General features: G+C 34.7%; 1 long non-coding RNA gene across 1 annotated transcript; it reads right to left on the minus strand.

Annotated features, from left to right (window-relative positions):
- Positions 1 to 3,407: 3,407 nt before the first annotated feature.
- Positions 3,408 to 17,341, minus strand: LOC141555752 (uncharacterized). The gene is made up of 4 exons (XR_012486324.1): positions 17,228 to 17,341; positions 14,599 to 14,717; positions 6,265 to 6,377; positions 3,408 to 4,746 (listed from the first exon to the last, which is right to left on the minus strand). It is a non-coding gene; the product is annotated as an uncharacterized LOC141555752 (long non-coding RNA).
- Positions 17,342 to 17,552: the final 211 nt, after the last annotated feature.

Here is a 17,552-nt window from a genome sequence, read left to right on the forward strand (position 1 = left end):
TATATGCTAGGTTTGTCTCAAAGATTTGATCTTCTGAGATAAGATTTCAATTTAAAAAGTGTTTATCCAGCTCTTGCTATGTGCAGACCTAAAACAGCTGGGTTCATAGAATCTTAAAAGGTAACACATGATCACCTAGCTTAACTCATACTCAATTAGGAATACCCTTTGCATAATTTTCTTTTCTTTTTAATTCTTAATTTTCTTTTTCTTAATTTTTGTTACATTTTGAGTTTTGAGTTGCCTTTCTTCTTCCCGTCTTCCCTTCCAACCCCATATTAGCGAAGGCCAACATTTGAGAGACAGATAGATTTTTTAGGGAACATACATTATATAATTCCATACATCAGTTCTTTCTCTAGGGATAGATAGCATTTTTCTTCACAAATTCTCCATAGCTGATTTGATGGTCTTATTATTCAGAATAGTTCACTCTGAACAATATTACCAGTACTGTATACAATGATTCTCATTTCACTCTCTTATCCCATGCAAGAATTTCTATGCTTTTCTAAAATCAATCTACTTGTCATTTCTTATAGCACAGTAGTATTCCATCACAATAATATACCACAATTTATTATTGTAGTCTCCTACCTAGTATTTTATTTAAGATTTTTGCAAAAATATTCATTGGTGAAATTGGTTGAAAATTTTCTTTCTCTGTTTTTGCTCTTCCTGCTTGAAGTAGCAGCACCATATTTATTTCATAAAAGAAGTTTGATCAGATTCCTTTTTTAAATCTATTATTCCAAGTAATTTATTTAATCTTAGAATTAGCTGATTTATAAATGTTTGGCAAAATTAACTTATAAATCTATCTGGTCCTAATGTTTTCTTCTTAGAAAATTGTGGCTTATTCAATTTTTTCTAAAATAGGTTTATTTAGATATTCTGTTTCCTTTTCTGTCAATCTGAGCAGTTTATATTTTTATAAGTATTCTTCCATTTAATTTAAATTAAGTTAAATGTATTGTCATACAGCTGAATAAAACAACTCCTAATAATTGCTTTAATTTCATCTTCTTTGATGATTTATTCACCTTTTTCATTTTTGATACTAGTGATTTGGTTTTCATTTCTCTTTTAAAAAAATCATTATAACCAGTAACTTATCTATTTGATTAGGCTTTTTTCCCCATATAACCATCTCCTAATTTTATATAATTCAATGGGTCTTTTATGTTCAATATTATTACTTTTACCTATAATTTTCAGTATTTCCAATTTGGTGTTTAACTGAAGGATTTTAATTTATTCTTTTTCTGGTTTTTTAATTGCATACATAATTCATTGATTTGCTCTTTCTCTGTTTTATTGATCCAAGTATTTAGAGATTTGCATTTTCCTCTGAATACTGCTTTTGCTACATCCCATAAGTTTTGGCATATTGTTTCATCATTATCAGTTTCCTTAATGAAATTAGGTATTGATTTTATGATTATTCTTTGACCCATTCCTTCTTTAAGATTAGGTTATTCAGCTGCCAATTAGAATTTAATTTATGTTTCCAGGCTCCTTTATTAAATGTAATTTTGTTGCATGATAATATGAAAAGGATGCATTTAATATTTGTATTTTTCTGCATTTGTCTATAAGGTTTTTATGCCCTAACATATAGTCAATTGTTACAAAAATACAATCTACCACTGAAAAAAATGCTATATTCCTTTCTGTTACCATTCAATTTTTCCCAATGTTTATCCCATCTAGCTTATTTAAGATTCTCTTCATCTTGATTTCTTTCTTATTCATTTTAGGATTAAGTTTGTGTAATTCTTAGAGGAGAAGCTTAAAGTCCCCCAATGTTATAGTTTTGTTATCTATTTCTATTTGTCATTCATGTATATTTCCCTTTATAAATTTGGATGCTATCGTATTTGGTGCATATATTTGGTATTAACATTACTTCATTATCTATGGCATCTATAAAATAATAGTTTACTTGGTTATCTCTAAATTAAATCTACTTTAGTTTTAACTTTGATATCATTATTCCTGTCCCTGCTTTTTTTTTTTTTACATCAATTGAAGCATAATAAGTCCTACTCTAGCCCTTCATTTTTATGTAAATGAAAAAAATATGAGTATCTCATTTCTAAATATGTTTTTGTAAATAGCATATTGTTGAATCTGTGTTTTAATCCTTTCTTTTCTGTTTTATTGGTAATCTCATTCGAAGTCCAAGTTTTAATTACTAGTTGGGTATTTCTCTCCATCCTAATTTCTTCCCCCCCACACCCAATTCTCTTTGTCTCTGTCTCTCTTTCTCCCTTTTTACTTTATTCCACTTAGAAACTCTAATTTACTTCTGACTACTTCCTCTCCAATCCACACAGTCTTTTCAGAGTTCCTTCCCTATCTCCTGGTCTTCCTACTTCTTAATCTGTATACCCTTCTAAAGATACGTCCCTTATCCTGTTTCCTAGCCCTCCTATTTCTCTGTAAGTAAGAAAATCTTTATGCCCAACTCAATGTAGATGTTATTTCCTTTTTAACCCAACTGGTATGAGAATAAGATTCCTGAATGCCTCCTTCTACCTTATATTCTCCTAACCCTAACCCTAAACTCCCCACCCTCCAAAATTCTTCCATTCACATCTCTTTTGTATGAGATAATTTGTTCCATTTTTATCTTTACCCAATTTTATTTTTAGGGTAATCCTATTATAATCAACTCAAACCTAAGCCTTCTATCTATATGTATTCTAACTACTCCAATTATGAACATCTTAAGAGTTACAAATATCATTGCCCCATAAAAAAAAAAAATACAGTAGACAGTTTAATTTTATTAAATTCTTTAAAATTAGTCTTTCATATTTACCTTCTCATTTTTCTCCTGATTCTTAATTTGAAAGTCAGATTTTCTGTTTTGGTCTTTTCCTTAATGTTTGAAAGTCCTTTAATTCATTAAGCATCTTTTTTTTCCCTTTCAGATTTATATTCCACTTTGTTGGATAGGTTATTCCTGATTACAAATACAGGTCCTTTGCTCTTCAGAATATTTTATTCCATATTCTTTAGTCTTTTAATGTAGACGTTTCTAAATCTTATATTATGCTAACAGTACCTCCACAATATTTGAATTGTATTTTTCTAGTTCTCTAATATTTTCTCCTTGACCTGAGAGCTTTGGACCTTAGGTATAATGCTCTGTGAATTTTCATTTTGGGATCTCTTTCAAGCAGTGATTCAGGGATTTTTTTTCCATTTCTATTTTGCCCTTGAGTTCTAAAATTTCTAAGCAAATTTCTTTAATGATTTCATGAATTAAGACGACTCTTATTTTATGATAATCTTCCTTTATTTCTATCCAACAATTGTCAGTAATTTCTATGAAGAATATTTAATTAGTTGTCAGTCTTTTCAGATTTTTATTTTTGAACAATATTTTATTTTTCCACAATTACACTTAAAAACAATTTTAAACATTTATTGTTTTAAAACTTGTTTCCATATTCTCTCCCTCCCTCTTTTTTTCCCCCACAGTCTGAGAAAATAAAAAATTTGATACAGATTATATAAGTTCAATCATGTCCATATTAGTCATGTTGTGAAAGAAAACAGACAAAAAATGCCCACAAAAGAGACAAAGTAAAAAACTGTATGCTTTGATCTGTATTCAGACTCCATAAGTTATTTCTCTGGAGGAAATAAAATTTTTCATGAGTCCTTTGCAATTTTCTTGGATCATTGTATTGCTGAGAATAGCTAAGCTAGATTATTTTTTGATCATTAACTTTCAGATGGTCCAATAATTTTCCAGTTCCAATTTTCAATCAGTTTTTCAGGTTGTTTTTTCCCCCATAAGATATTTCATGTTCTGTTTTAATTTTCATTCTTTTGATTTTTTAAAAATTTATTTATTGCACTGAATATAGAATTAAAAAACAGAATAGAAAAAAAAAGATAGATAAGGAAAACAAAACAAAGCAAAACAAAAAACCTAGAACATTGTCATGTGCCCAGAAGAACCTCAAGGAGAATTCAAAATGTATAATAAATTTCCATTTGAGAAAGCATATATAATAATAGAAAAATTATATTCATGAGGGTCTATCTTCGTAGGTTATTTTGTTCAGACGTGCACTTTTAAAAGCTTTATTCTGTTTTTCCTTTTTCATCCACTCTACCTCTTCCAAGACACCTACAGTTAAGCACTATATTTATATATACACACATTATAGAAAGATATGTACATGTACATGTACACACATATGCATGTACATTCATACCTGCCTACCTCTAACACATACAAGGTTATTTTTTTTTGGTCCCAGCTTTCAGGTAGTCCAGTTACTCTTATTTTCTCTTCTTGATCCAATTTTCAGATCTGATGTTTTTCTTGTTTCACATTCTGTTCTATTTTTTCCCCATTCTTTATATTTTGTTTTGTTATTTCTTAGTCTCATAGGTTCACCGGATTCTCCTTGCCCAATTCTAATTTTCAAAAATTATTTTCTTCTTTAAGACTTTGTATCTCCTTTTCTGGTTGGTTAAACTTTTTTCCCCCCCATAATCTTATTTTTCTAAGATGATTTTAAAAATTTTATTTTTAGTTTTCCCTACTCTCAATTGATTTTTAATTTTTTTCTGAATTCTTCTATAAATTTTTCCTGGGCAGGTTTGATATTACTCGTTGGGGTAGAAGAGGATTTTTTTTTAACTTCATTGTTCTTCTCTGAAAGTGAACTCTGGTCTTCCTTATTCTCAAATTGTTTTTATGGTTTCTTTCTTCTTTGCCTGTTCATTAAAAAAAAATAATAATAAGAAGAAGAAGAACTATTAGTATAAGCACCTGTAAACCTGGGCTTGGGAAATGGTGCCTCCAGTTTCACCATAGCTCTCCTCTCTGACCTAGAGAGCCCCAAACCAAAAGCTCCATCCTCTTGCAAGCTCCAACAGCCAGCAGCATCCCTGCCCCACACATTCTGCATCTATCAGGTGTGCTGCTTCTTTCTCATCCAGCACTGTGTTTCTGTAGCCCAACTGGGCCTGGTATTACTGATCAGCAGAGGTTCCCTCAGTCGTCCTAGACTCAGCTCCCCAATTCCTCATGCTGTCCAGGAGGCAGAAATTTCTGTGTCTCCTGATAAGATTCCAGCCAAACCAGCTCACCTCAGGGATCCCCACATACTGTTTCTGTGGACCTAGCCTGGAGATTTTTGCACTTCACTTTAATTAATCCCTATGTTGGGGCCTTTCTTTGGGATTTTTTAGGTTATCCCAGGAAAACCCTGTTTTTCCCCATGTCTTTTTTATTTTTCCCTAGTCTATGTGTGACCTAAGGTGCAAATTCATTCTGTGTGTGTGTGTGTGTGTGTGTGTGTGTGTGTGTGTGTGTGTGTGTGTGTGTGTGTGTATAAGTAAATCTGGAGAACTTGAAATTTTCTGACATACTCCACCATCTTTCTGGAATCCTCCCCCTCTTTTCTGATTTTTAAAAATTATTTATTGATGTTCTATGAAAGTTGTAATTTCTTCAGTAAGTTTAGATATTTTTCCAGTTGGTTGATTTCTTAATTTTCTTACATTATTTTTAACATTTCCCATTTTTTCCCTTCTATCTTTATTAATTGATTTTTAAAATCCCTTTTAAGCTCTTCTAAGAGCTCCTTTTGAGTTTCTGAGCATTTTACATTTTTCTTTGAACCTTTTAAGTAGTTGCTCATTGCCTTCCGAGTTTGAACTAGGTAGAAAAATAGCTTTATTCCTAATTTTTATTATTTCTGCCACTCTAAAATTCAATTTGAGGTGTTATTTTAAAATTATTATTTGGAGATGAATTTGGGAGAGCCAGGTAATTTATTGCCTTAGTAGGCCATCTTCCCACAATCCTCCCTCTGCATCATTTGTAACATTATAATAAAAAGGTAATAGGGGTGGGGTGGGATGGGATTGAATTTGCTAATCTCCATAATTGGAGGAATCCACTCTTTACTAAAGCAACTCATACTTTTGGATGACTGCAGTGATTTAGAATTTCATGATATAAACCTGAAATCTATCTCTGGCTTCTCCCCATTGTTCTCTAGGGCCAAATAGAAAGTCTAAACCCTCTTTCACGTGACAGCCCTTTAAATCAGTGAAAAGGGTCATGTTTTCCACTGTCTTCTCTTCCCTGGACTAAGCTTAGAACTGATCACAAGACTTATAGATTTAAAGCCAGAAGGCCCTGTGGTAATTATCTAGTCATAAGATCATGAAAGCAGATATCTGGAACTATGAGGAATACAGTTTTAATACAATTTGCTCACTTACAAATGAGGAAACTCAGATCATCTTCAGTAACTTCCATTGATTTTTGGAGATGCAGGGTCTCAAAGTCTCGAGCCATTGTGTCTGTGCTTTTTTAGATACTCTTCAGGTAGATACTTCCCAAGATGTAATATCCAGAGATGAATTAAAAAACAAAACAAAACAACAACAACAAAAAAAAAAAAAAAAAAAAAAAAAAAAAAAGGAAACTAATCAGAATAGGATAAAGTAGAAAGGCAATAGGTATTTATAAGTACCTATTATGTGTCAGATACATTGTGCTAAGAATTTTTAAAATAAAGATTATCTCATTTGATCTTCACAACAATCCTGTGAGGTAAATACTGTTAGTATCCCCACTTGACAATTAAGGAAGGTGAGACAGAGCTAAGTAAGTCACTCAGCTAGGAAGTTTCTGAGGCCAAATTTGAACTAAATCCGACTTCAGACCCAATACTATCCACTGCACCATCAGCAGTTTCCATGAGGATGTAAAACTCTCTTTTTCACTTGGTTAGGAGGTAGGTCTCAGGTACAGAGGCGAGGAATAAACAAAGTGGACAAATACAAATTAAAGCACAGAAAGGGGTTTACAGGGATTCTCCATTAGAGTGATGAGTAGGTGTATGTATTTATAAAGAAACCACTTCTGCCCTTATTTGTCAGAAAAGGCTTAATGGAAGATGTAAGCTTGCAAACTCAGGGAAAGTCATCAATATTGCCCCGAGCTTCTTTCAGCACATCGGTGTTTTCCAATTCAGTGAAACATGGGCCAACAATTGTTATGAGATGTGGAAACAATGATCATTAAGTCCTATTGTATTCCCCAACCATAAATTACAGAGTTTGGCACATTCAAAGTATGGCTAGAATTTAGGGCATCAGAGCTGGAAGGGACCTTAGAGACGGATTTATCTGATGGCTTCATTTTACAAAGGAAAAAAATGAGACCCAGAGATGGGAATAGTCTTTGTAAAAGTCACATAGTTAATTATCACTAGAGCCCAAATCAGCTTTTTTCTTTTCTATTTGACTAAAAGAGAGAGGTTAAATGATATGGCCACGGTCATAAAGGGAATGATTAAATCCTAAGACTCAAAGGACACTCAACAAATTTTAAAGCATGAGATTTTATATATCCCTTATAGACCATGACAGCATCATTGTTCTTTTCAAAGATATTCCACTAGGAATACATATAAAGAAAAGAATGTGTTTTCTAGCACGTTTCCAACACAGAATCAGCAGGAGAAACTGGTTCTTCTCCATGCCCTTCAGCACCAGTTTTCTAAGAAGTAAGCAAACCAATTCATCTCAAATCAGCAAGGGCCCTTGAAAGAAGCCTGAGAAAAATGCAAAGAAGCATCGTCTCCGCCACAGTTTAGGTAAAAAGAATCAAATCAAATAATTAATGAGCTGGAATAGGACCTATCTGGACTCATCCCCCACTACCACCACTGGTGCTGGCATTAGATAGAGTCAGGGGAGGTAGATTATTTACTTCTCTCCAAGGGTTCTGGAGAATCCTTGCTGTTGTTAACAAGGCCTAACTAATGTGTTCCCCATTGAAAGTTTGCTAGTTATCTATCAATAGCTGCCTTTCACTTTTTAGAAAATATATATGGAGAATAGCAACAACAATTGGTACAAAATATACTCTACCTCACCCCCCCCCCAAAAAAAAAATTGGGAGTACACTCTCTATTTGCATACTCTGATGCCTTGGGGAAATTAGCCTAAAGCTGAACATACAAATGTTAAGAAATATGATAGGGAAAGTGTTGACAAAAAGGTAACCCCTAACCCCTGGCTATGGAAGTCCCTTTCTCCCTGCTTAATATTCTCATGAAGTTCTCCTTTGGCGTAGGTCCCTGTCGGGTAGGCAGTCCACCTGAGACTCAAGGCTCAGTACCTCTACAGGTCCTGAGGTACCCACACAGCAGGGTGTCATGAGGAGTATCACACTCTAATCTGCCACCTAAATACAGGGTGCCTCCCCTTTGTTGTTGATCACAAACACTGCTAATGTCTCCAATAATCATTGCATCCCCTGGACACATAATATTGCCTGTATATTTCCTTCTCAGAGGACTCAATCTCCTAAAATCAGGAAATAAGAGATTTAAAAAATGTGTTAATAAATAAAATAAATAAATGAAACAAATAATATAGAAGTAAAATAATGTTCCACGGGTTCGTGGACAGACAGTGCTCAGGAGGGAGAATGTAACCATCTATTCCTATCCAAACTGGTATTTTAGAGTAGCTCCACTTGAAGCTACCAAAAAAAGAGGCTGGGATGTGTCCAGGTAAACCTCTTTTGTACATTCACTATCTCTACAACTCTTGAGTAGTCAGTCCTCTTGGCTCCATGGTCAATTAAAAGATTTTATCATCACATAATAATGACCCCAGAGACATCATGGCTGGAAATTGGCTCCTCCTAAGTTTCTCAATGATTATTTGAGCCGAAATCAGGTGACAAATTTCTCCATTTGTTTGAAAGACTGGATTCTTGTGGTCCTTACCCACTATTAAATGTTAAGCACCTATTAGTGTCTGGTACCCTGCTGAGTATTAAGGATGCAAAGATAAGTGAAACAGTTGTTTCAGAGAGCTTACATTCCAATGGGAGAAACAATTTATGCATTCATGAGTTTATACGTATTATATGCAAAATGAATACAATGTAATTTTGGGAAAAGTTATATCTGGAGATATTAAGAAAGACCTCTTATAGAGAAGACTTGAGCTGGTCTTACGCAAAAATCAAAAGTTCTGTGAGGCAGAGAATAAGAAGAGTATGCCTTCCAGATGCATAAGCATAGAGACAAGAGATGGAACATTTTATGGGACACAGGAAGCCAGTATGACTGGATCATCAACAGCCTAGAAGAGAATTATTTTTCCCTTCAAAAGGTCAGAAGTTTGATCTGGTCTCAGACACTTAACACTTCCTGGGTGTGTGATCCTGGGCAAGTCACTTGACCCCAATTGCCTTAGGGGGAAAAAAACAAAAACAAAAAACAGAAGGTCAGAAGTTTGGAATGGCAGGAAAGATAAAGCTAAAGGAGAAAAGAAAAGAAAAAAAAAATTTTCCCCATAATCTCACATTGTTTGAATTTGCAAGAATATACTGATGATTCTAAAGAACATGGGAACAACTGGCTAAAGTAATCAGACTTAAAAAGGAAGAAAAATTTGAAATTTATGATGTTGCTGGACAGAGTGGGATAAGTGGAACTAGTAGAATAAGACTAAAGGATTAATCCATTTTTTCCCCACAAAGCTCAAAACTCATTTCTGTAGAATAAAAGAACAAGGTATGAATCTTCAGATCTCCCTTAGAAATATCAGTAAATGAGGTAAAATAGTATTATTTTAATTATATTCAATTCTCCTGCACTTTTCCCCATCTTGTTCATCCTGGCTTCTTATTCTTTCATTCTACTACTTCTGCCCAAATTTTTAAGTACTATTTTTCTTTCCTCCAAGTGACCCAAAATACAGCTTCAGATTCAAATCCCTTCCCCTCATTTTTTCCTCACTGGAAATTCCTTCCAGGACTGCATTTGCATAAGGGAGAACAGGCTGCAAAGACACTCTTAATCCAATGCCCTTCACACTTCCTGGGGGTCTCAGGAGATCCGAGATTCAAATAAATAGTACCTTCTCATGGAGGAGAGTTTTGAGGGTTCCATTAACTCAAACTCCAAGGCAGTTCCATTATTAGAAATAAAACAAACACCCTTAAGGATTTGTGTTAGCAAATCTGTACCTTAGGAGGCAAATCCCTTTTGGAATAGCTGGAGTGTTTAAAGAAAGTGTATCTTTTCTACTAGCTAGCAGGGCTAACAGAACTTTAAGGGGAACATCACAACTAGTGAAAAGGTCAATCAGTGGTGTTGGTCTGGGCAAGGAGAAGGATCAATTTTCCCCCAAAGACTGAGGCAAAAGAGAGGATATTAGGAAAGAGGGATGATGATGGCTAGAGCTATACATCATTTGGATGTGGAAAGTAGGATAGAAGAGGGAGCTCATGGCAGAGGGCCATGATTTTACTCAGTAAATTTGGAACTGAGTTCTTCTGTTGAAAGAAAGGAATGAGTAGAGTAGAGGGTAGAGTAAGGGGCTTTAAGAAACAAAAAATCTGGAATATCTGCTGTGAGTAGTGTATTAGGGATTTAATCTAGAAAGAATAAAGGAGTTGCTATACAGAGAGAAGGCCCAGTTAATGTCGCCATACTTTTATTAGCAACATTCAGCTGCAGAAAATAATAGTGAAAACAATTTGTAGGATAACCTGGGACTAAGTTGTGACAAATGTTGAGAAATGACAAGAGATTATAGAGTACATGCCTGAACTAGCCAACTACAGGGTCAACACTATAAAAGCAAGAAAAACAAAAAACCCCAAAAAAAACAAAAAAAACACAAAAAAACACAAAAAAAACCTCCCAAAAAACAAAAACAAAAAAAACCCCAAACAAAACCCCCCCCCAAAAAAAAACAAAAAAACCCCCCAAAAAACCAAAAAAAAAACCCAAAACCCCCCCAAAAAACCAAAACCCCCCCCCAAAAAAACCAAAACCCCCCCCCAAAAAAAACAACCCCCCCCAAAAAAAAACAACCCCCCCAAAAAAAAACAACCCCCCCAAAAAAACACAACCCCCCCCAAAAAAACACAACCCCCCCCAAAAAAACACAACCCCCCCCAAAAAAACACAACCCCCCCCAAAAAAACACAACCCCCCCCAAAAAAAACAACCCCCCCCAAAAAAAACAACCCCCCCCAAAAAAAACAACCCCCCCAAAAAAAACAACCCCCCCCAAAAAAAACAACCCCCCCCAAAAAAACACAACCCCCCCAAAAAAACACAACCCCCCCAAAAAAACAACCCCCCCAAAAAAACAACCCCCCCCAAAAAAAACAACCCCCCCAAAAAAACAACCCCCCCCAAAAAAAAACAAACCCCCCCCCAAAAAAACCCCAAAAAACCCCCCCCCAAAAAAAACAAAAAAACCCAAAAAAAAACCAAAAAACCCCCCCAAAAAAAACAAAAAAACCCCAAAAAAACCCAAAACCAAAAACAAAACCAAAAAAACCCCCCCAAAAAAACAAAAAAACCCCAAAAAAACCCAAAACCAAAAACAAAAACCAAAAAAACCCAAAACCAAAAACAAAAACCAAAAAAACCCCCCAAAAAAAACAAAAAAACCCCAAAAAAACCAAAAAAACCCAAAACCAAAAACCAAAAAAACCCAAAACCAAAAACCAAAAAAACCCAAAACCAAAAACCAAAAAAACCCAAAACCAAAACCAAAAAAACCCAAAACCAAAACCAAAACCAAAACCAAAACCAAAACCAAAACCAAAACCAAAACCAAAACCAAAACCAAAACCAAAACCAAAACCAAAACCAAAAACAAAACCAAAAACAAAACCAAAAACAAAACCAAAAACAAAACCAAACCAAAACCAAAAACAAAACCAAAAACAAAACCAAACCAAAAACAAAAACCGCAGGTCTAGGTGGTTATGATGAATAGAAGACCTAGGTCATGGAAATTGAGTAAGCAATGGTACTGGAGAGGAAGGAGCATTGAACTATCTTGTCTCCAAGTAAAAGAGTTGTGATAGAAATAAAAAGACTGAGTTAGGTGGTAAACTTTCTTTTTTTAAGTAGTTTTATTTGTTTTTTCAAAGTACATGCAAAGATAGTTTTTAATATTCAGCTTTGCAAAACTGTATTCCAAATTTTTCTCCCTTCCTTCTTCCTTCCCCACTTCCCTTGACAACAAGCAATCCAATATAGGTTATACATCTGCTAAACATATTTCCATATTTGTCATGCTGCACAAGAAAAGTCAGGTCAAAAGGAGGAAAACGCAAGAAAAAAATCAAGCAAACAACAACAAAAAATATGAAAATACTATTCTTTGATCTACATTCAGTCTCCTTAGTTTTCTCTCTGGATGCAGATGAATCTTTCCATCACAGATCTATTAGAACTGCTTTGAATCACCTCATTGTTGAAAAGAGCCAAGTCTATCACAGCTGATCATCACATAATCTTGTTGTTGCTGTGTCTAACGTTCCCTTGGTTCTGCTCACTTCACTCAGCATCAGTTCATATAAGTCTTTCCAGACTTTTCTACAATCAGCCTGCTCATCATTTCTTATAGAACAAAACTATTCCATAATATTTATATCCCATAACTTATTCAGCCATCCCCCAATTAATGACATCCAACTCTAGTTCCTTGCTACTACAAAAAGGGTTGCTACAAATATTTTTTGCACATGTGGGTCCTTTTTTACTTTTTTAAAAATATGCTCAATAGAGACATTGCTGGATCAAACAATGTACTGTTTGATAGCTCTTTGGGCATAGTCCCAGATTACTTTCTAGAAAGTCTGGATCATTTAACAACTTCACTAACAATGCATTAGTAACCTACTTTCCCCACATCTTCAACATTTATCATTTTCTTTTTCTGTCATCTTGGTCATTTTGAGAAGGATGAAATGGTACCTCAAAGTTGTCTTAATTTTCATTTCTCTAATCAGTGATTTAGGGCATTTTTTCACATGACTAGAAATGGCTTTCATTTCTTCATCTGAAAATTGTCTAGAGTGAAGTTACCTTAGTTTTCTTTGCTTTCATATGAAGTGGTTGAGGTAAGTATTTTTCTAGGTCCTTTTTAAACTCTGAATCCTAAGCTCTCCAAGGTCCACTTCAGTTCTAGCACCGATTCTTTGATTCTAAAATCACCACAACAATGTGCCCTTTAGTCTGCATTGCCCAAGAGCTTCAATGCACCAAAGGAGGGTTTTGGGATGTACCCAAACCTTTATATGAGAGCTCAGACTATGACAGAAGAGTTGGCAAAGCAAGGAGATATGTACTGGGGCAGAAATCCTTGCCTAAGAATTGTATCCACACACAGGCAGGAAAAGAACTAGATAACAGGCTGGCTGAAATACCAAGAATTCAGGCCAAATTTTTTTTTTTGGGGGGGGGTGAGGGGAGGTTGGCTGCCATTGAGAAGACTCCAGAAACCATCAGAGGTGGTTCTTGCAGTATCTGAAGCCAGGCTCTCCCAAAGGTTTGGCCTCTGATCAAGTGGCATTATCATCAATGGAAACAACTGTGATACCTTCTCTGGAGGAGCCAGGAGAAGGAGCCAGGTCCCCCAGGGGGCACAGGATGGAGTGGAGTGAATGGATGCCAGGGGATTCCGTTTCTCCTGAGGAGAGGATGTGGACAGGTTCCAGGAGCAGTTTTCAAGCTGAGCCTTCCCTGGGTGGTTGCCCAGAAAAGGGTGATAAACTTGCTGATGTTTACACCTTGGCGACTGGGCCAGCCTATAGCTAGGATATGAATGGAGCAAGTATCCTCGGAGGCCTCCTAGGCTCACAAAGTTGGCAGGGAACTTATAGGCTAACTATTATAGTCTAACTATTTCACTTTACAGAGGGGGAAATTAAGGCCCCAAGATGTGATTTACCAAAAGCCACACTAAGTTAACTAACAAAGCAGGAACTAGGCTCAGTCCATATTCCTACACTCTGCCCCCCAAAACTTTCAAAATCACTCCAAAACTAAGGTACCTCACAAGGCTCGTCAAAATAAAAAATAAAGTTATTCCCATTGTTGGAGAGAGTGCAGGGATAGATCTTCAAGGCATCTTCTTGCCCTACTTTAATACTTGCAGGGGCAGATCATGGTCTCCTTCCCTTTCTCCTATATAAAAAATGATAAGCTTCTTGACAACCCCATGTGGATAGGGCAACACAGATATGTTTATGTGGCAGCATCTAATAATACCTGGAGAAGAGTAGGAATTTAATAAATGTTTGATGAATTTAACTGAATTGTGGCAATGGAAGCCAAAAAATGCTCATATAATATTAGAATAGTTTAAGAATGTCCCAGTTTCCAGAACAAGAGTAGCAAGAGTGCTCCATTGATCTATTCAAGCCAGATCCCACGTAGTTTTGTGTTCTGTTCTCGGTATCACAATTTAGAACTGGATACTGACCAGCTAGAGTAAAAGTAATAGGGGCAGAGTCAAGATGGTAGTGGGATATGAGTATTTTTTAAAACTCTCCTAAGATACTCTTCAGTTATAAAAAGTACATCTAAGCAAGAAAACAAGTGCAGAAGTCATTTCTCCAGCCCAAGACAGTTTAGGAAGACAGAGAAATTTTTTGTGGAAACTGAGGCTGAAACTGGATGGAGTAGTGTTGTGTAAGTGGCATGTGCTGTGGAAAGTGGCAGCAGCAGTTCCCCAGGAATGTCCAGAGCACATCAATAGTAAAGGACTGAATACTTGATCAGAAGGATTCCACTGGGACACAATCAGTCTCCATTTGGCAATTCCATCACTTATTATCCAGTTCTAGGTCCCAGTTTCAGGTCAAAATGAGGCAGTTGTCTAGTAAGCTCTGCCTAGTAAGGACCAAAAAACAGACCAAGAAGGCAGGGACCAGAATTGTCCCTAGCTTACACAAGAGTGAAAGAACTGAAAAGTCACAGGCCCCCAGATGTATCTGTGAAAGCAGCAGTACAAAAATCAAAAGATCTTATCAGACATCTCCCCACCCAGAAGTGAATAGACTCCAATGCTTACATAAAGTCCAAAGCAAAAAATAAATAAGCAACAACAAAAACAAAAAGAACTTGACCATAATAAAAAGCTATTATGGTGATAGGGGAGTTAAAGACAACTCAGAAGAAGATAATAACTTAAACATCCAAAACTCAGAAAAATGAAAATTGGACATAAGCCCAACAAGAATTTTTTAATGCACTATAAAAAGGAATTTTTTAATGAACAAAAAATATTTTAAAAATCAAAAAGAGTAGTAAGGAAAAATTGAGAAATGAGAGTAATGCAAGAAATTATTTTTTAAAAGAATCAACAGCTTGGTAAATAAGGCACAAAAAATAAGAAAATAACTCCTTGAAAATCAGAATTGGTCAAATGAAAACTTCTGAGTCTATGAAACATTAAGAAAAAATAAGACAAAGTCAAAAGAATGAAAAAAAATTAGTTTAAAATATTTCATATGAAAGTCAGCTTATTTAGAAAAGAAATTGAGCAGAGATAATAAAAAATTTATTGGATTATCTGGAAGCCATAGTAAAAAAAATAATAGTGAAATGATAAAAGCCTACATATTATATTTCAAGAAATTATAAAGGAAAGCTGCCTAGATTTCATAGAATCAGAGGACAAATTAAAAATTGGAAGACCTATACAATCTTCTCCTAAAAGAGATCCCCAAATGAAAGCTCTTATGAATATTGTAGCCAAATTCCAGAACTCCCAAGTCAAGGAGAAAATTTGGAAAATAGCCAGAAAGAAATTATTCAAATACCATGGTGTCATATTCAAGACCACACAAGATTTAGTAACTATAATGATAAAGAAATGTAAGATTTGGAATATGATATATTAGAAGGCAAAGGAACTGGTATTAGAACCAAAAATAATCTATCTAGCAAAATTGATTACAATCCTTGGGGGCTGAGTAACAATGGACATTTAATGAAATAGAATTTTAAATGTCCCAGTTAAAAGAATAAAGCTGAATTGAAATTTGGACATTCAAATAAAAAACTCAGGCATAAAAAAGTAAATATGAGTGAACTGTTCACATTCCTAAATGAGAATAGGATATACATAGTCCCTAAGAATGTTATTATTATTAGGGCATTAGAAAAAAAAAAAATCTACTTGGGCAGAGAACATGGATGTTTTGTTGGGATATTCTCAAAAGGAAAATGAAAGGTTGAGAAAGAAATGCCTTTGAAAAAGGGAAAAGGAAGAGGAAGAATGGGGGAAATTATCTTGCATAAAGGAAGAGTACAAAGAAGAGTTTTTATAATGGAAGGGGAAATAGGGGAAGGAAAACAGGCAATGCTTTTTTCTCAGTTACATATAGCATCTTTAAAAAAATTGACTAAGTATTAGGGCATAAAACCCTCAAACAAATGCAGAAAAATAGAAATATTAAACTCACTCTTTGGAGACAATACTACTATTAAAATTACATTCAATAAAGGACCTTAGAAATATAAATTGGACACTAAAAATCTAATCCTAAAGAAGGAATAGGTTAAAGAAAAAAATAGCTACAACAATAAAACATACCAAAATTTGGGGGAATGCAGCCAAAATAATACCTAGGGGAAATTTTATATTCCTAAACACACATCAATAAAATATTAAAAACTTATATTTCTAAATACACATCAATAAAATACTTAGAACAATGAATCGGGCAGGCAATTAAAAACTATTTTAAAAATTAAAACTTCCCAATTAAAAAACAAAATACAAATCCTGAAAATCCAGGAAGAGATAAATAAAATTAAAAATAGAAAGCAAGGAATCCTCCCAAATTTCTTTTTGGTCTTGATATATAAAGCAGGGAGAGATAGAGCAGAAAAAAGAAGCTATAACATCTTTGATAACTATTAATACAAAAGTATTAATAAAACACTAATCAAGAGATTACAATGACATATTTTAAAAGATTATATACTAGGAATAGGTTGGAATATCGGCAAAGCTAAGTATAAGACAAAACTATAAAGATAATAGACTATAATAACAAAAATATTTTAAAACATGATTATATCAATAGATGATTAAAAAGCTTTTTACAAAATTCAACATGTTATTATCATATTACTCCTTTTTTAAAACTAAGATATTGAAGACTCACTATAATGCAAATAGAAGCTAGAAGGGGAAAAGCATTAATTATATTCATTTAATCATTAATATTAGAAAGCAGTTGTATAGTGGGGTGGGAAGGAGATTGGACCTTGAAAGATGAATTTAATTCCTAGATTTAGCATTTACTAGCTAAGTTTTTCATCTCCTTGAGTCTTGTTCTCTATTTAAAAATAACCTATTAATAAGTATTATTAAAATATTTACTACATACCCAGTTGTGATACAGGAGCCACCTGCTGGGGGCTACTGCAGGTTTAACTCAGACCTGTAGAATGGATCGCTTCATGTGAGAGGGTGATGATGATACAAGGAGACTGAAAGGGAGACTGACCTCCCTCCTCTTCCTTCTGCCTCCAATTTATTTCATTCCCAGTCCACAAGCAACACGTGGGTCAGCAAAGGAAGCTTTGCAAGTTCCTCAGACATTATGATCCACAGCTGTGGAGGCTCTAGGAGAATTGACTTGCCCCTTCACTTAGGCATGGTTCTTAATACCAAGTATAATTCTAGGCACTGGGAATATGAATACAATGTAA

The sequence above is a fragment of the Sminthopsis crassicaudata genome, chromosome 1 (assembly GCF_048593235.1).
Source record: "Sminthopsis crassicaudata isolate SCR6 chromosome 1, ASM4859323v1, whole genome shotgun sequence".
Taxonomy (NCBI): Eukaryota; Metazoa; Chordata; class Mammalia; order Dasyuromorphia; family Dasyuridae; genus Sminthopsis; species Sminthopsis crassicaudata.